A 15,038-nucleotide genomic window follows, 5' to 3' on the forward strand; every position below is an offset into this window, starting at 1 on the left:
GAGCATCTGACTCTTAATTTCTGCTCAGGTCATGATCCCAGGGACATGGGATTGAGCCCCAAGTCAGGCTCTGTACCAAGTATGAATTCTCTCTCTCTTCTATCTGCCCCTCTCCCCCACTTTGCATACTCTCTTTCTTAAAAAAAAAAAAAAAAAAGAAGCTGCTCTGAACATTCCTGTACAAGTCTCTGCGTGGGAATCCGCTTTCCATTCTCTAGGGTAAATGACTAAGAGTGTAATGGTTAGATCATAAGGTGGATATAGGTTTAACTTTTACAGAAATCATCAAATGCTTTTCCAATGTGATTGTACCATTTTCCACTCCTGTTACCAGTTGGAGAGATCTGGTTGCTCCACATCCTTGCCAACATAATGGCATGATCAGTTATTTTAATTTTAGTTATTTCTAATAGCTGGGTAATAGTATTTTTGTAAATTGATTTTTATTTTTTTAATTTACATCCAAGTTAGTTAGCATATAGTGCAACAATGATTTCAGGAGTAGATTCCTTAGTGCCCCTTACCCATTTAGCCCATCCCCCCTCCCACACCCCCTCCAGTAACCCCCTCTGTTTGTTCTCCATATTTATGAGTCTCTTCTGTTTTGTCCCCCTCCCTGTTTTTATATTAGTTTTGTTTCCCTTCCCTTATGTTCATCTGTTTTGTCTCTTAATGTCCTCATATGAATGAAGTCATGTGATTTTTGTCTTTCTCTGACTAATTTCACTTAGCATAATACCCTCCAGTTCCATCCACGTAGTTGCAAATGGCAAGATTTCCTTCTTTTTGATTGCCGGGTAATACTCCATTGCATATATGGACCACATCTTTATCCATTCATCCATCGATGGACATTTGGGCTCTTTCCATACTTTGGCTATTGTTGATAGTGCTGCTATAAACATGGGGGTGCCTGTGTCCCTTCGAAACAGCACACCTGTATCCCCTGAATAAATACCTAGTAGTGCAATTGCTGGGTCGTAGGGTAGTTCTATTTTTAGTTTTTTGAGGAAACTCCATACTGCTTTTCAGAGTGGCTGCACCAGCTTGCATTCCCAGGGTAGTAGTATTTTATTGTGGTTGTAATTTGCATTATCTCACAACTATTCGTGTTGAGATGTATTTACCATCCAGATATCTTTTTTTGATCAAGTGTCTGTTCAAATCATTTGCCCAGTTTTTAAATTGTGTTGCTTATTTTCTTATTTTTGAACTTCGAGAGTTCTTTACATATTCTGGATTTAAGTCCATGGTCAGATACATGCTTTGCAAATATTCTCCTGATCTGTCGCTTGTTTTTTAGATTTTATTTCAGTTTTTTCTTTTTTTAGAGAGAGAGAGAGTGAGTTGGGGAGAGGGGCAGAGGGAGAGAGAGAATCCCAATCAGGCTCCCCACTCGGCATGGAGCCTGATGCACAGCTTGATCGCAGGACCCTGGGATCACAACCCAAGCCAAAATGAGGAGTTGGACACTCAACCAACTAACTGAGCTACCCGGGTGCCCCTTAACAATGTCTTCTGAAGGGTAGATCTTAATTTTGGCAAAATCCAATTTATTAGTTCTTTGATTGATCTGTTTTGTAAGGTGTCACGTCACTTTGATTTTCAGAGGATCCCTCTGGCTGCCGTGTTGAGAACAGAGTGAGTGGGGTACAAAAGTGGAAGTGGGGAGACCAGTTAAGAGGCTAACAGGAAGATAGGCAAGGGACAGTGCTGGTTTAGATTGGGATGGTGGTAGTGATGGTGAGGAGAAGGGGGGAGGAATTGGGATATATCTTGTAGAACGAGCACGTGGGTGGGGTTTTCTGATGGATTGGATGTGAGATATGAGAGAGAGAGGAGTCTGAGGGCCTGGCAGGATGGCGTTGCTCTTACCTGAGACGGGAAGGTTATTGGCAGAGCAGGCGAGGGCAAAGACTGGGAGCTTGGTGTTCGACATTAAATTTGAGGTGCCTCTTTGGCATCCCAAGGGGAGTCGGTACGTGGACATAGGAGTTTGAGCTCGGTGTGATTCAGCCTCTGGTCACGCCGGGCTCTGGGTCATCCCCTGACATTTCCCTTCTTCATTTATATCCTTTGCTGAACGTGTCACTCCTTTTTTTGGAGCTCATATACTAGCCGCGGAAGTTCTGACTCATGTAGACAGTTGTTCATGAATCAAGCTCAAGACCACGGCCTGGATGGATTCCCTTTCTATCCCTCAGCTACACCTAATCCTAGTTGTCCTTCACAAGCCGGTGAATGCAGGAACTGACAGCAGAATAACTTGCCATGTATGCCTTTGTAATGGGTGGAAATTTTCGGACCTTGCTGACCTTTGGGAGGAAAAGCCAAGGCATGCCTCCAGCTCTTTCCCTCATTACTCTGACACCCGTCTCTCCAGGAGTTGGAATTATTCCCATTGGCAGATTTAAAGCTGGAAGCCGATGCTGGCTCAGTCTATCCTGCTCGCTGAGGGGAGATTCTGGTCACATGACCAAAGGGAGAAGTAACAACATTCCGCTGGGTCCTGAAGGTGACCTTCCTCACCGCCAAGCCGCTCCCCTGGAACGCTGCTGTTCATCAGGAGTGGACTTACACCCGTTCCCAACTACCTGGAGATTTTTTTCGAGATGGTTCTGAGTCTCTTTTTTAAGAAAAAAAAAAGCTCACCTTTAAGGAATCCAATCACTAGCATTAGTATATTGTTGAGGCCAATACACGCGTCCTTGGTCCCTTGGGCCAGTGAAACAGGGCATCTGCGAGCGGTCCCCACATGCCACGTGGTGTCTCCAGGGGGCGCTTGTGCTGAGTTTAGGATTTCAAATGTAGACACAGGGATCCCAGATTTCATACTAGGATCCCCTCCAAATGCCAATTCATTGGAGGAGATTTCGTATCTTCTAATTTTGTTTCCCTCCAGATTTCTACCTGTTGTACTAAAACCAAAATAACTCGAAGAAAAGTGCTTTTTTATACACTTGCCTCCCTCCTGCTGCCCCCATTTTCATTATTCTTTATTCTGTCTGGGCCTTGTGTACTTGCGATGTTTATTTACATTGCTGTAATCATATTGAATCGGTACAATTTTAGATTATCGGTATTCTTTTTTTTTTTTTTTAGTTTATTTATTTATTTTGAGAGAGAAAGAGCACACATGAGCGGGGGAGGGCAGAGACAGAGGGAGATACAGAATCCGAAGCAGGCTCCAGGCTCTGCGCTGTCAGCACAGAGCCCGACGCAGGGCTTGAACCCATGAATCGCGAGATCATGACCTGAGCCGAGGGTGGATGCTTAACCAACTGAGCCACCCAGGTGCTCCCCTTTATTTTTTATTTTTTTAATGTTTATTTCTTTTTGAGAGAGAGAGAGAGAGAGAGAGAGAGAGAGACGGTATTATTCTTAATAATCGAGTCCTGGCTGTGGGCTACACCCCGTGCTAAGAGTTTCATGGCCATGTAAGAGCTTCATTTAAAGTTTATCATCACTCTGTGGTACTTGCATCATCCTTCCTTCATGGATGAGGAAACCGAGGCTCAGAGCAGAGGCTCATACCCGTCCTTTAATATCGAAAGACCATGGGATTCGGGAGCGGTTGTTCGAAAGCCACTGATTGTACGATTTGGGGCGAACCACGTATTTTTTTCTGATTCTTGCTTAGTGATTCCTACCTACCTCCTGAGACTGCTCAGGACTCAAAGAAGTGATGTATCTGAGGGTAGTTGATAAACGGTGATTTTTATTGTGATCAAAAACAATAATCACAACCCTTCCTTAATAATTCTGTTGTTGCATTTAGATCATCTTTTATTTATTTACTGACTTTGGTTGTCAGAGTGACGTTGCCATGAATATCTCCTCTACCTTTATTTTTTATGTTCTTCATAAATCCCTTAGGACAAAGGGATATATTAGGGAGTTTTAAGACGGCTCCTGGTATGGATTACCAAGAGATGACACCAGGTCATACGGCTACCAACGGTGCGTGAGGGGACTAGTTTCACCGCGGTGTTGTAATGCCAAATAATTTCTTTCATTTTTTATTTTTTTATTTATTTTTCAATATGTGACATTTATGGTCAAATTGGTTTCCATGCAACACCCAGTGCTCATCCCAACAGGTGCCCTCCTCAATGCCCATCCCCCACCCTCCCCTCCCTCCCACCCCCCATCAGCCCTCAGTTTGTTCTCAGTTTTTAAGCGTCTCTTATGCTTAATACCAAATAATTTCTAAAGTCCCTCGAAGGTAGTGGCTGTAAGATGCTACACCATCATTTGGGTGGACATTTGCTCGACGATAAGCGAAGTTGAGCATTTCCCCACATGCTTGTTTACTCTTAGCGTCTCTGTTTTCATGAATCGTCTTCTTCAGTTCTTTGCCAGTTTACATATTAGGGATTTAAGTTTTTGGTGTCAAGATACATAAACTCTTTACATAACAGAGAAGTGGACCCTTTCCGTATTTGCTGTGAATCTTTTGTCCAGATGATACTTTCCCTTCGGTTTTAGTTCTAGCCTTGCCAAATGGTTATTTACTTTCAAAATGTACAAGCTGTCCGTCCTTTGTAATCTCTTCCAAGTTAACTTATAAAGTTATTATCCCTTGTGCTGGCGTGTTAGCAGCACACATGCTAAGATTGGAAGGATACGGAGAAGATTAGCCTGGCTCCTTGTGCCGGGATGACCCCCACATTTGTAAGGTGCTCCATGTTTTTTATGGTGTAAGAAATATATCTCAGTCAAGTGGTTACAAGAAAAAAAAAAAACACCTAGAACTTATCTTGCCTCTAAAGATCTGAAGCAATACAGTGAAACAAGTTCCTTTCTAGAGGGGAGGGTTTTATTTAAGTTTTCTTATTCATATTCACTGTGATATGTGACTATAATTTTCTTTTTGTGTGTTTTACCTTTATCAGGCTTTAGGAAGAAGATCATGCTTGCCTAATGGACATAAAGGTACTCTTATCTCTTTTCGCACTCGGGATGTTTTATACGACATCGGAATTATCTGCTTCTTAAAAGTGTGAAAATTGTTCTTGTGGAAACGCTGGGACCAAGTACATTTTTTAGGTTGTTATCAGATAATTTCCCCAATTTCTTCCTTGGTTATTATTCTGTTTAGGTTTATACTTCTTGAGTTATTTTTAGTAATCTATATATTTGTAGAAATTATTCATTTTTGAAGATTTCCACTTATTAGCCTACAACATCCTCATTGGATTTGGAGGAAAAAATCTATTTTCTCCATTTTTGTTCTATCTCCTTCCTCATTTCTAATTAAAAATGTTCCCTTAATTATATTTGTCAGAAGTTTGTTTATTTTCAGAGTCTTATCAAGAAAACAGCATTTAAACTACTTTATCATTCTCCTGCTTTATGTTTTACAATTTATTTATTTTAGCTTTATCTTCCCTCACTGCTTCTTTTAAAATTGTGTTGCCCCTTAACTTTTAAATGGAAGGCTTTGTTAATATCAACTTGGATAATCCCGGCCTGAATAGGATTCTGAAGACTGAAATGAGTTAGGGGGAGAGAACGTGATGCATTAGCATATGTTTATCAAGCGGCCACCAGCCAGGGCTACCCGAGGGCTCACCAGCCAGTTCAATAGAGGGAAATACATTCGGGAAGTTGGAAGTCCTTGTGAGGTGTTGGGTGCCTGGTGGGAACCGTAAGCACAGGTCTGACGAGGAGCCACAGAAGGCAGAGATGGGGAGGAGGAGGGGGGAAGGAAGGCTCTCCTCCCTCCAGCCTCCTGCCAGTGCCTCTCTTTGGCAGAAATTAACCAGAAGCCGCTGGGCAAAGGAGCCTGGGAGGTGTAACTGGCGGAATTGGGGCTGAACGGGGAAGGACAGCCAATGGACCTGGGAACAGACAGTGATCAGCACCGACACCTGCCCTTCAGCGTGGTGTGGTCAGAAGACTTTGTGATGCTGGAGACATGGCATCGCTGGCACCAGGATGCTATAGACTCTTTGTTAAGTCCTGCTGGGCTGTAACCTCTACACGCCTTCCTCCTTCTCGCTGTCTCTTTTCTTGCTTTTCCATTGCCAAGCCCATTTGAAAAAGGGAGGTCAAGTTTCTGTGCTGGCTCTTTCCTCAGTTAATCCCCGCCCCCCTCCCTGCCCAACGCCCGCTTTGGCCACCTTACCACAGGCTGGATCGAACCCGGACCTGCGTACAGAGGTGCCCGGCCCCCCAGCTGTACTTCTGGCTTCTTTGTTCAGCTCCAGACCTGGATTTCTAGCTGTCTAATGGGCACCCTGGATGCCACAGAGACCGTGTAAATGGAATTTATGACGTTCTCTTCTCCCCAGATCTCTTCTGTCCCCTGCATTCCTTTGTCAGTCGATAGGATCTCCTCCACCCCTGCATCAGAGAGGAACAGCTTGGAGTAGCTTTTAGTCCTTCCTTCTCCCTCACATCCCGTACAGGCTTCTGCCCATCTGCTCAGTTCTGTGCCCCAAGGCTGCTGTTTCTTTCCTCCTCCCACACTGCAGCCACACCAGCTCTGGCCTCGTTATTGTCCTCTGGCTTCTAATGGCCCTTCTCCCTTGTCTAGTCTCCCTTTGTTCTAGTACGTGCTGCACACTGATGCCAGAATGATAGTTTTGGAACTACAAGCTGATCATGTCACCCAAGGCCATAAACTTCCAAAGCACCTCCAAGTGGAAAGGATTCGCCCAAGTGTCTTCGCTGTGGGAACAGCTCCTGTCTCCTTTTCCCACCGCTGTCATTTGCCACTTTGGGTCCAATCATGCCAATCTACTTTTCTCTCCCCAGAGAGTGCCAGGGCGTTTCATAGTCCTGGGTCTATGCCCATGCTTCTTTCTGATTCTGGAAGGCAGCTGTTCTCAAAGTGGGTGTCCAGACCAGCATCAGCATCACCTTGGAATTTACTAGAAATGCAGATTCTTGGGGCGCCTGGGTGGCTCAGTCGGTTGGGCGTCCAGCTTCGGCTCAGGTCATGATCTCTTGGTTTGTGTGTTCGAGCCCCACGTTGGGCTCTGTGCTGGCAGCTCGGAGCCTGGAGCCTGCTTCTGTGTCTCCCTCTCTCTCTCTCTGCCCCTCCCCTGCTCATGCTGTGTCTCTCTCTGTCTCTCAAAAATAATAAATAAATATTAAAAAAAAAAAAAGAAATGCAGATTCTCATATCTCACCCAGACCTACTGAATCAGAAACTCTGGAGGGGAGGCTTGGGAATCTGGATTTTAACAGCTCCCACCCCTGGGTGATTTAGATGCAAGGTAAGGTCGAGAACCACTTGACTTCCCCTTGCACCTGGTACCCTACTTAGTTACAGATGCCGGCTTAGCTTGGCCTCTCCTGTTACCTCTGAGGTCACCACTCCTTCTATCTTCCTTCCTTCCTTCCTTCCTTCCTCCCTCCCTCCCTCTCTTGTCTCTCTTCCCTCCCTCACTCCCTTCTTCCCTCCCTCTTTTCCTTCCTTCCTTCCTTCCTTCCTTCCTTCCTTCCTTCCTTCCTTGTCTTTCTTCAGTTTTTGCAGGAACTTGACCAGTTCCTTTCCCAGAGCTGTTAAATCCAGCCTATTTATTTAAAAAAAGTGAGTTTCTCAAAGGCAAGACATTCTTTTACCTTCCCAGGTCCTAGAATGCTCAATACATGCACACACACACACACACACACACGAATAAATACGATATACAATTCAAAATTATTTACCAAACACTTGGATAATGTTTACAGCCAGGCATTGTCCTGAGCTCTATGATAATTTAAAACCCTTTCATCCTCGTTAAAACAAGTAAGCATTGGAAGCTGTTCTAGTGACCACTTTCCGGATGAAGGATTCGAGGCGCAGAGAAGTGAAAGGAACTCAAAGTCACGCAACCAGTGAGCCGTCGGGCTGTGGTTGGAGTGTGGGCAGTCTGGCTGCAGATTCTGGTTCTTGATCTCTCTTCTGCACCCCTCCTTAGCAGTATCGGCTGTGTTCAGAGGCTGTGCAGAGACGAGGCCTCTGGCGGCCAACCATACTGCCCTGCACTCCAGAAGTTCTTTATTGGACTGTGTTGGGCTCCTTCTTCAGCTAAGGTGGGCTGTGTGAAGGTTAGCTTCCTAGCGGGCCCCTAAGTTCTGCTCGGAAATTTTCCTCCTTATCGGGGGAGACGCCCTGGGCTGAGGGTCTGGAAGAGTTTGTTTTGAGGGCCAGTTACCCCCCACTGGACCAAGAGGCCTGAGGATCAGGCTGAAGTCATACTTTTTATTTTTTATTGCCTTTTTTATTTTTTAAGTTTATTTATTTTGAGTGAGAGAGCATGCTGGGAAGGGGCAGGGGGAGAGAGAGAATCCCAAGCAGGCTCCGCGGTGTCAGCACAGAGCCCAACCTGGGGCTCGATCCCACAGACCGGGAGATCATGATCTGAGCTGACGTCAAGAGTCGGACGCATAACCGACGGAGCCACCCAGGTGCCCCGAACGTTGTAGTTTTTCACCTTGACTAGGTCAGACCACTTCCTGAGGCATTTGGAGGCATTTGGAGGCATTTGGAGGCATTTAAGAAGATAATGCAAGACAGTATTCTCCTCAGGACAGCATCGGCCCTGCCCAGAGAACAGCTGGCTTAACCAGAGATTTAGAAGTCGGTTCTCGTTCCGAAGCATCCCTCCACTCCCGTTAGGTTCCTTGACGTGCTGGATTACTGGAATCCTCCAGATGGAAAGCCCTCTGTCAGTACCCGGTACTTAAGACATCTGTACCCGCTGTTTAGCACTGCACCGTTTAGTGTGAAGGTGCTGGGGTGGGGGCTACCATTGGTTTGCGGGAATCTCCTCCAAGAATCGGAGAGAAGCGCTAAGGCACAGGCACGTGAAGGATCAGGACGGGGTGTGATTTTATATATTAGCATACAGTAATTAGCGTGGGTTCAAGTGCCAAGCTGAGCGATACCAACAATTAGAGAACAGGACAGCATGTCGTAAGACGCAGACTCCGTGTTGTGAATAGCAAACCCAAGATGAGCCGGGGAAAGTTGCATAAATGGAGGCTGGGGTGGGGAGGGGTTTTGAGGAAGGAGTGGGATTCACTCTGAGTCGTGCTGCAAGCTGATAAAACATTGAATAACTTTAATTGGGAGGTTTATTGTGTGCTATGTAATCTTCTGAGTGCTTTTCATGAAGTCGTCTGAATTTCACAAGGGCCTTAGGAGGTAGGTCTTATATATTTTAAAGTTTATTTATTTATTTTGAGAGAGAGAGAGAGAGAGAGCGCGCAGGGGAGGGGCAGAGAGAGAGAGAGAGAGACGGAGAGAGAGAATCCCAAGCAGGCTCCGCGCTGTCAGCACAGAACCTGACTCAGGGCTCGAACTCATGAACTGCGAGTTCATAACCTGAACCGAAAACAGGAGCCTGACGCTTGATTGTCTGAGCCACCCACGCTTCCTGAGGTAGATCTTATTAACAGCCTCGTTTTACAGATGAAGACACTGAGGCAGGAAGGCGTTGAGTAAGTTTTCACGGTGACACAGCTGAGTGTAAAGGAACTTGATTCGAACTCACGGTCTGCCTTCAGCCCTTATGCTTAACCATTGGACTCTGTAAGTCAAGTTTTCTCTTTCTCCTGAGATGCTCGAGAGCCCAACACTTGGGTTGGGTGAGGTGGGGTCGGGACCAACCAGTGGGCAGCAGAGTATGAGGCCAAGGGCGGTCTGAGAGAGGAGACCAAGGTGGTACAGGTCATCCAGTGGCAGGCAGATAGCCCAGCCGTGTACCCATAGCTGGCGGGAGCCAGGCATTAGCTGCAGGTGAGGAGCAAGAAGCGACTAACTCCAGGGTGGGGTGTTTTCTATCGCTTCCCTTTGCATCCCGCTAGGAGTCCAGTGTCCCCCACTTCACGACTTGTCTCAACAACCTTCCTTCTCAGCCTCCCCTTGGCCCCCATCAATCACACTCTCTGAGCAAGACTCCGATTCTGGAAAAGCCCAACTTTCTCTAAGGCTGCAGATGAGCAGCCAAACTCTGGAAGCAAAAGTTACGCATCGAGGCCAATGGGGTTTAACGAAACTTCATTCTTGCTGCAATTTTTTGCAGCAGAAAAATTCATGGTTTCTGGTTGCGGTGGCATTTTTAGCACAGCCTCTCCCTCCTACTACGGGTCTAGCGCCATTATCTCTTGTCTGGATGTCTGAATCAGCCTCCTTCCTGGGCACCGTTTTTATCCCTCTACAAACCAATTTTCAAGACTCAGCCCCCAGAATGACAGGATTCAGGGAGACTCAGGTAATGTCACTTTCTGCTTGTCTCTCAGCCCCTGCTTGTCTCCCAACACGCTTGGAATGAAATTCGCAAGGTTCTTCATGACGTGGCTTCTCCCTGCCTCTCTGCCCTCATCTCCAGCCACATCCTCCTTGCTCCCCCTGCTTCCCCAACTGGGGGCTCCCTTCTATGATGCTCTAGCAATCAGTTCCTCCTCGTTCCCTCTGCCTGGGGTTCCCTTCCCCAGCTATCTCCATGAAGGACTTTTTCTCATCATTCCAGCACCACCTGGCCTTCTCCCCTACCCTGGGTAAAGCTACACTGTGTTCTTTCTTTCTTTTGTTTTTATTTTTTTGATCACATTTTTTTTCTCCTTCAAAATACCTATCACCAGTTTATCATGGCAGACACTGTTATATGTCTACTTACTCTCTTCTTTACCAATAGAACCCTGTTTTCTTTTCTTTTTTTTTTTGAAGTTTATGTATTGAGAGAGAATGGGGGGGGGGAGCAGAGAGAGAGAAAGGGAGAGAGGGAGAGAGAGAATCCCAAGCAGGCTCTGCACTGTCAGTGCTGAGCCAGACATGGGGCTTGATCTCTCAAACTGTGAGATCGTGACCTGAGCCGAAGTCAAGAGTCAGACACTCCACCGACTGAGCCACCTGGGGCGCCCTGAACCCTGTTTACTTGGTGGCAAAAATATGTCCAGCTGGGATTATAGTTCCCTAGCAGCCTCCCTTGAAGGTAGGAGTAGCCAATAAGTTGTAAGTAGTACCTGTGGACTAGAGTTTCGGGGAAAGCGCTCTAACCGGGCCTGGCTCAGTTGGGAGACACCTCCTCTTGCCTTTCCTCTTTTCTCTTTCTTCCTGCTAGAATGAGGGTGCAACTAATGGAGCCCTGGCAGCCATTTTGGAATACCAAGTGCTCTGGAAGGTGGAGGCCAGGTGCTAAGGATGATGGATCAGAAAGAGAGGAGGCGTTTGGGTCCCCGATGACATTGTAGAGCCACCCTGTGAGCCTTGGAGTGCCAACCTCCGGACGTATTTTATTTGAGAGCAACTACACGTATAATTTGCTTAAGTTGATATCATTTGGGTTTTCTGCTATACTCTACAAAACCTATTCCTAACAGATAAACTGACTTACAATCTTTCTTCCTTGACTGGAATGTAACCTCCTTGCGTCCAAGGACTTTGCATTTACTGTTCGTCTTTGCTACTAAATCCCTTTACCTATAATATCGTCTGGCACAGTTGCTCAACGGTGTAGGTGCTCAATAAATATTTGTGGAACGAGAAGTGTATGGTAACGGGGCGGGGAGGCTGATGATATCTCCTGAGGTGTGATCAGTCAGGGCAGACTAGGTTACGCTGAAGTAAGAGCACCAAAACGTCAGTGATCTAACACAGCAGAAGCTGATTCTTGCTCGGTTACGAGCATCTATAAGTCTGAGCACGTTCCCAGGTAGCTGTTATTCTGTGTTCGCCATTTTTGGCTTCTTTGGCCTTGTAGCATCTTTCTTTACTCAAGTTCACCATGCTTCAGAGCCCACCGTGGCAGAAGAAGGGCGCGTGGAGACTCGTGAGTCAGCTCTTACCTGCTTCTGCCTGGAAGTAATACACACCATTTTTGTTTATATGCCATTGGCCCACGTCAGCCATGACCGACTTGAAGAGGGTGGGAAAGGGAAGAAATGGAGATATGGACAAGCACTGGTAGTGTCCACCATAGGCTCTCTGAAGCCTCTGAAACTTCTGGGGAGGGAGTGGGTAAGAGTCCTGAGCACGCTCAGGAGGGAAAGAAATGGTAAATATATCCAACTGAGGGCACCAATTCAAGTTGGGGGGGAAGGAAGCCATACGCATATTGACCCTTCCTCGAGTTTCTCTTTGAAGTGTGAGGATGACAACTCTCAACCACATGGACCGGCCATGTGGCTGTGGCTTAGCCAGGATTGTCGAGAGCACAGGCCCTTCTGTGTGAACTTTGGACCTCATTGTTGGGGCCATCAGACTATATTCTGCTTTCTCACTTTGTCCCGCTACCCGGGCCCGCTTCTTAGGCAACACATTTTAAAGCCTAAACCTTTGTATCATCTTTGCTCACATTCAAACTTAACAGCCCTGTGTCCCATCACTTCAGGATTTTGAATTAAGCCATAAACTAATTCAAGCTAAGATGTGATAGTTTGATAAAATAACTCACCTCACATATTTGCATTTTAATGGAGGCTCTCAGTGCCTTAAAAGCAGAAGGGTTGTAATTTCAGGCACCCTGGTAAGCAGGTTGGGGAAATATTTTTCTCCAGAGGAGCCTTTTAGTGCCCCTTAAATCTTATCACACTGCTCCGCAGACAGAACAGGACTGACTCCCTCGGCTGATTTCTGTCACGTTCCAAGCCAGATACCTCCTGGGAAGAGGGCAAAATGATAACAACATAGGCCCTATTTTATTAAGTATATTGGCAAGAGAAGAAAGGCAATGTATTCAGAGGAAGCGGACTCAGGTGTGCAGAGAAAAACAAATAAACTACCCCGCTACTCTGTCCCCTGATAAAACATCCGTTGGTGTTCATGGCGGAATTATGCAGCTTTTCCATAAAAGACAACCTGGGCTTTTTGTGCGGTTGTGGAAACAGCTAGGTTTCTTCCCCACTGTTTGACATTTTCCATGCTTGTTGCTAAATCTTTGACAGAAGCATTAGCTGGGCTGAAGAATAATAGTGTTGTAAGAAACCTGATAATGGCCTAGAAAAAAAAAGTATGTATAATACATACCTTGACATTGAATCACTGAATACTTTAATAAGTAATGCACACAAACGGAGGCCTTTTGTGTTGACATAAAATGTAAGCTCTACCTTTCTTCTCATTGAGAGGCATAAAGAACGGGCGAGGAAAATAGATGGAAGAAATTCAAATATTTTCCTTGGGGGACTTTGATGTGCCAATGTGTTATATACCAAGAGGTTCTTTTTAATTTCCTTAAGTGTTACAGAGAGAATGAGAACCAGAGAGAGAGGAGATATAGTGTGTGTTGCATTTCTTGATGTTTTCCAGAAACCACTTCCAGATGTGAGAATCTCCTGGTAGCATGGCTTTCAGAAGCCGGGGGGACTCGATAAGCTTGCTCGTAGTGACCACCACCAGAGTCAAAGGGACCCAGAGCCTTTGGCCAAGAGCCAGGGCGAGGGCCAGAGGGAGTTCATGTGACCTGAAATGGTCATATGACCTCTCGGGTGGTGCCACTGGGCAGGACACAGGATCACAGACAGAGCCTTCAAGGTGGGGAGTGAGAATTAAAAGCAGTTGAATGTGTGAAGAAGGTTTCGGTGACCCCTGTAAGTTTTTGACTTAGATCTTTGGGGGAAAAAATCTTATCCGTTTCCCTTGTAAAGACAACCCTACTAGAATGTCAAATGATAAACTTGAAACGTCTTTATTTCTTTCTCCTATTTTCAAACCTTCTCCGGGAAAGCTGTTAATGCCTGTACTCCCTTCCTCCCGTCTTCTGCATATCCTTGGAGCAGCTATTGAAATACTTCTTCCTTGGGGCTATTTCTCCACTCTATGGCACGAGACTCTGACCCCCAGTATGCCTACTTGCCTCCTGCAGATTATACTTAACCTTGACCAGAAGTTGATTCAGTTAGGGTGTATTTTTGGCTGCAGGTAGTGGAAATCAAGGCTCACAGTGGTTTTAACAATACAGATACTTACTTGTCTCTCCTAGTAAGAGGTCTGCTATTCGTTCTGTGGTTGGAACAATGACTCTCTAATGCCGTTAAGATCTTAGGCTCTTTCTCGTCATCTCTGGTTATGGGCATTTTAACACCTCAGGGTCAGCATGCTGTAGTCCTTTACATTCAAGAAGGGAAGCATGGGTCTGGGTGACAAAAAAGGATCCTCCCTTTATCAAGGAGGGAAAAAACTATTTCCCAGAAGCCCATCAATAGGCTGGCTTGCCAATCTCAGCGTCCAGTGCTAGATCACAGGCCATCCCTAGCTTCAAGAAGGACTGCCAAAGTTAGCGTCTTGCCAAGGGAAATAGAATTGTCCGCAATTAACTTGGACTCATGATGATTCATGGCCTGGAATTCGATAGGTCCTGCTGGCAAGAATAACACTGAGGGTGGGTAGGCAACCAGTGTCTATCTATGTGTGGATGGTGCAAATTTTTTTAATGTTTATTTATTTTTGAGAGAGAGAGAGAGAGAGAGACAGAGTGGGAGACGGGCAGAGAGAGAGGGAGACGCAGAACCTGAAGCAGGCTCCGGGCTCTGAGCCGTCAGCACAGAGCCCGATGCGGGGCTGGAACTCACGAACTGTGAGATCACGACCTGAGCCGAAGTCAGAAGTACCGACTGAGCCAGGCGGTACATTTTTATCCTGCCACAGACATTTATCTTACTCTGCAGTGTAGATATGTCCCTGGGCAGTGGCTGTAAATATTTACACATGAAATAATTATTGTTTCACTGATTTTTATGGAAAAAAACTTAGATACGTTTATATGGAAAGTGTTTTGCCCAAGATCATACCAAATCGCATGCTTAACATGGTGATAATACAGATATTGAAATACAAAACTCTACAGGTAATTTCCACATTTGGGCAATAGATGTGTTCCAGGAAAGTGCCCCTGAGGTGACTTTATGTAAAGTGAATCCTACATTTCCTTTAACCGTTATTATGAAATTAGAGACGTATTCCCGTTGGAAAACACTGTTCTGTAGTGGGTAGATATAGCTGAAAAATGATAGCGGGTCAAGTTTCTATATGGTGGCCCAGCTCCGAAATGGGGCTTTGTATCAGAATCACCTGTTGGGGTTTTTGAAAACTACAAAAT

General features: G+C 45.7%; 1 non-coding gene across 1 annotated transcript; it reads left to right on the forward strand.

Annotated features, from left to right (window-relative positions):
- Positions 1 to 4,584: 4,584 nt before the first annotated feature.
- LOC128774776 (U6 spliceosomal RNA) lies at positions 4,585 to 4,694 on the forward strand. Its single transcript, XR_008419244.1, has one exon. It is a non-coding gene; the product is annotated as a U6 spliceosomal RNA (small nuclear RNA).
- Positions 4,695 to 15,038: the final 10,344 nt, after the last annotated feature.

The sequence above is a fragment of the Panthera pardus genome, unplaced genomic scaffold (genome assembly GCF_024362965.1).
Source record: "Panthera pardus isolate Hobbes unplaced genomic scaffold, ASM2436296v1 HiC_scaffold_4, whole genome shotgun sequence".
Taxonomy (NCBI): Eukaryota; Metazoa; Chordata; class Mammalia; order Carnivora; family Felidae; genus Panthera; species Panthera pardus.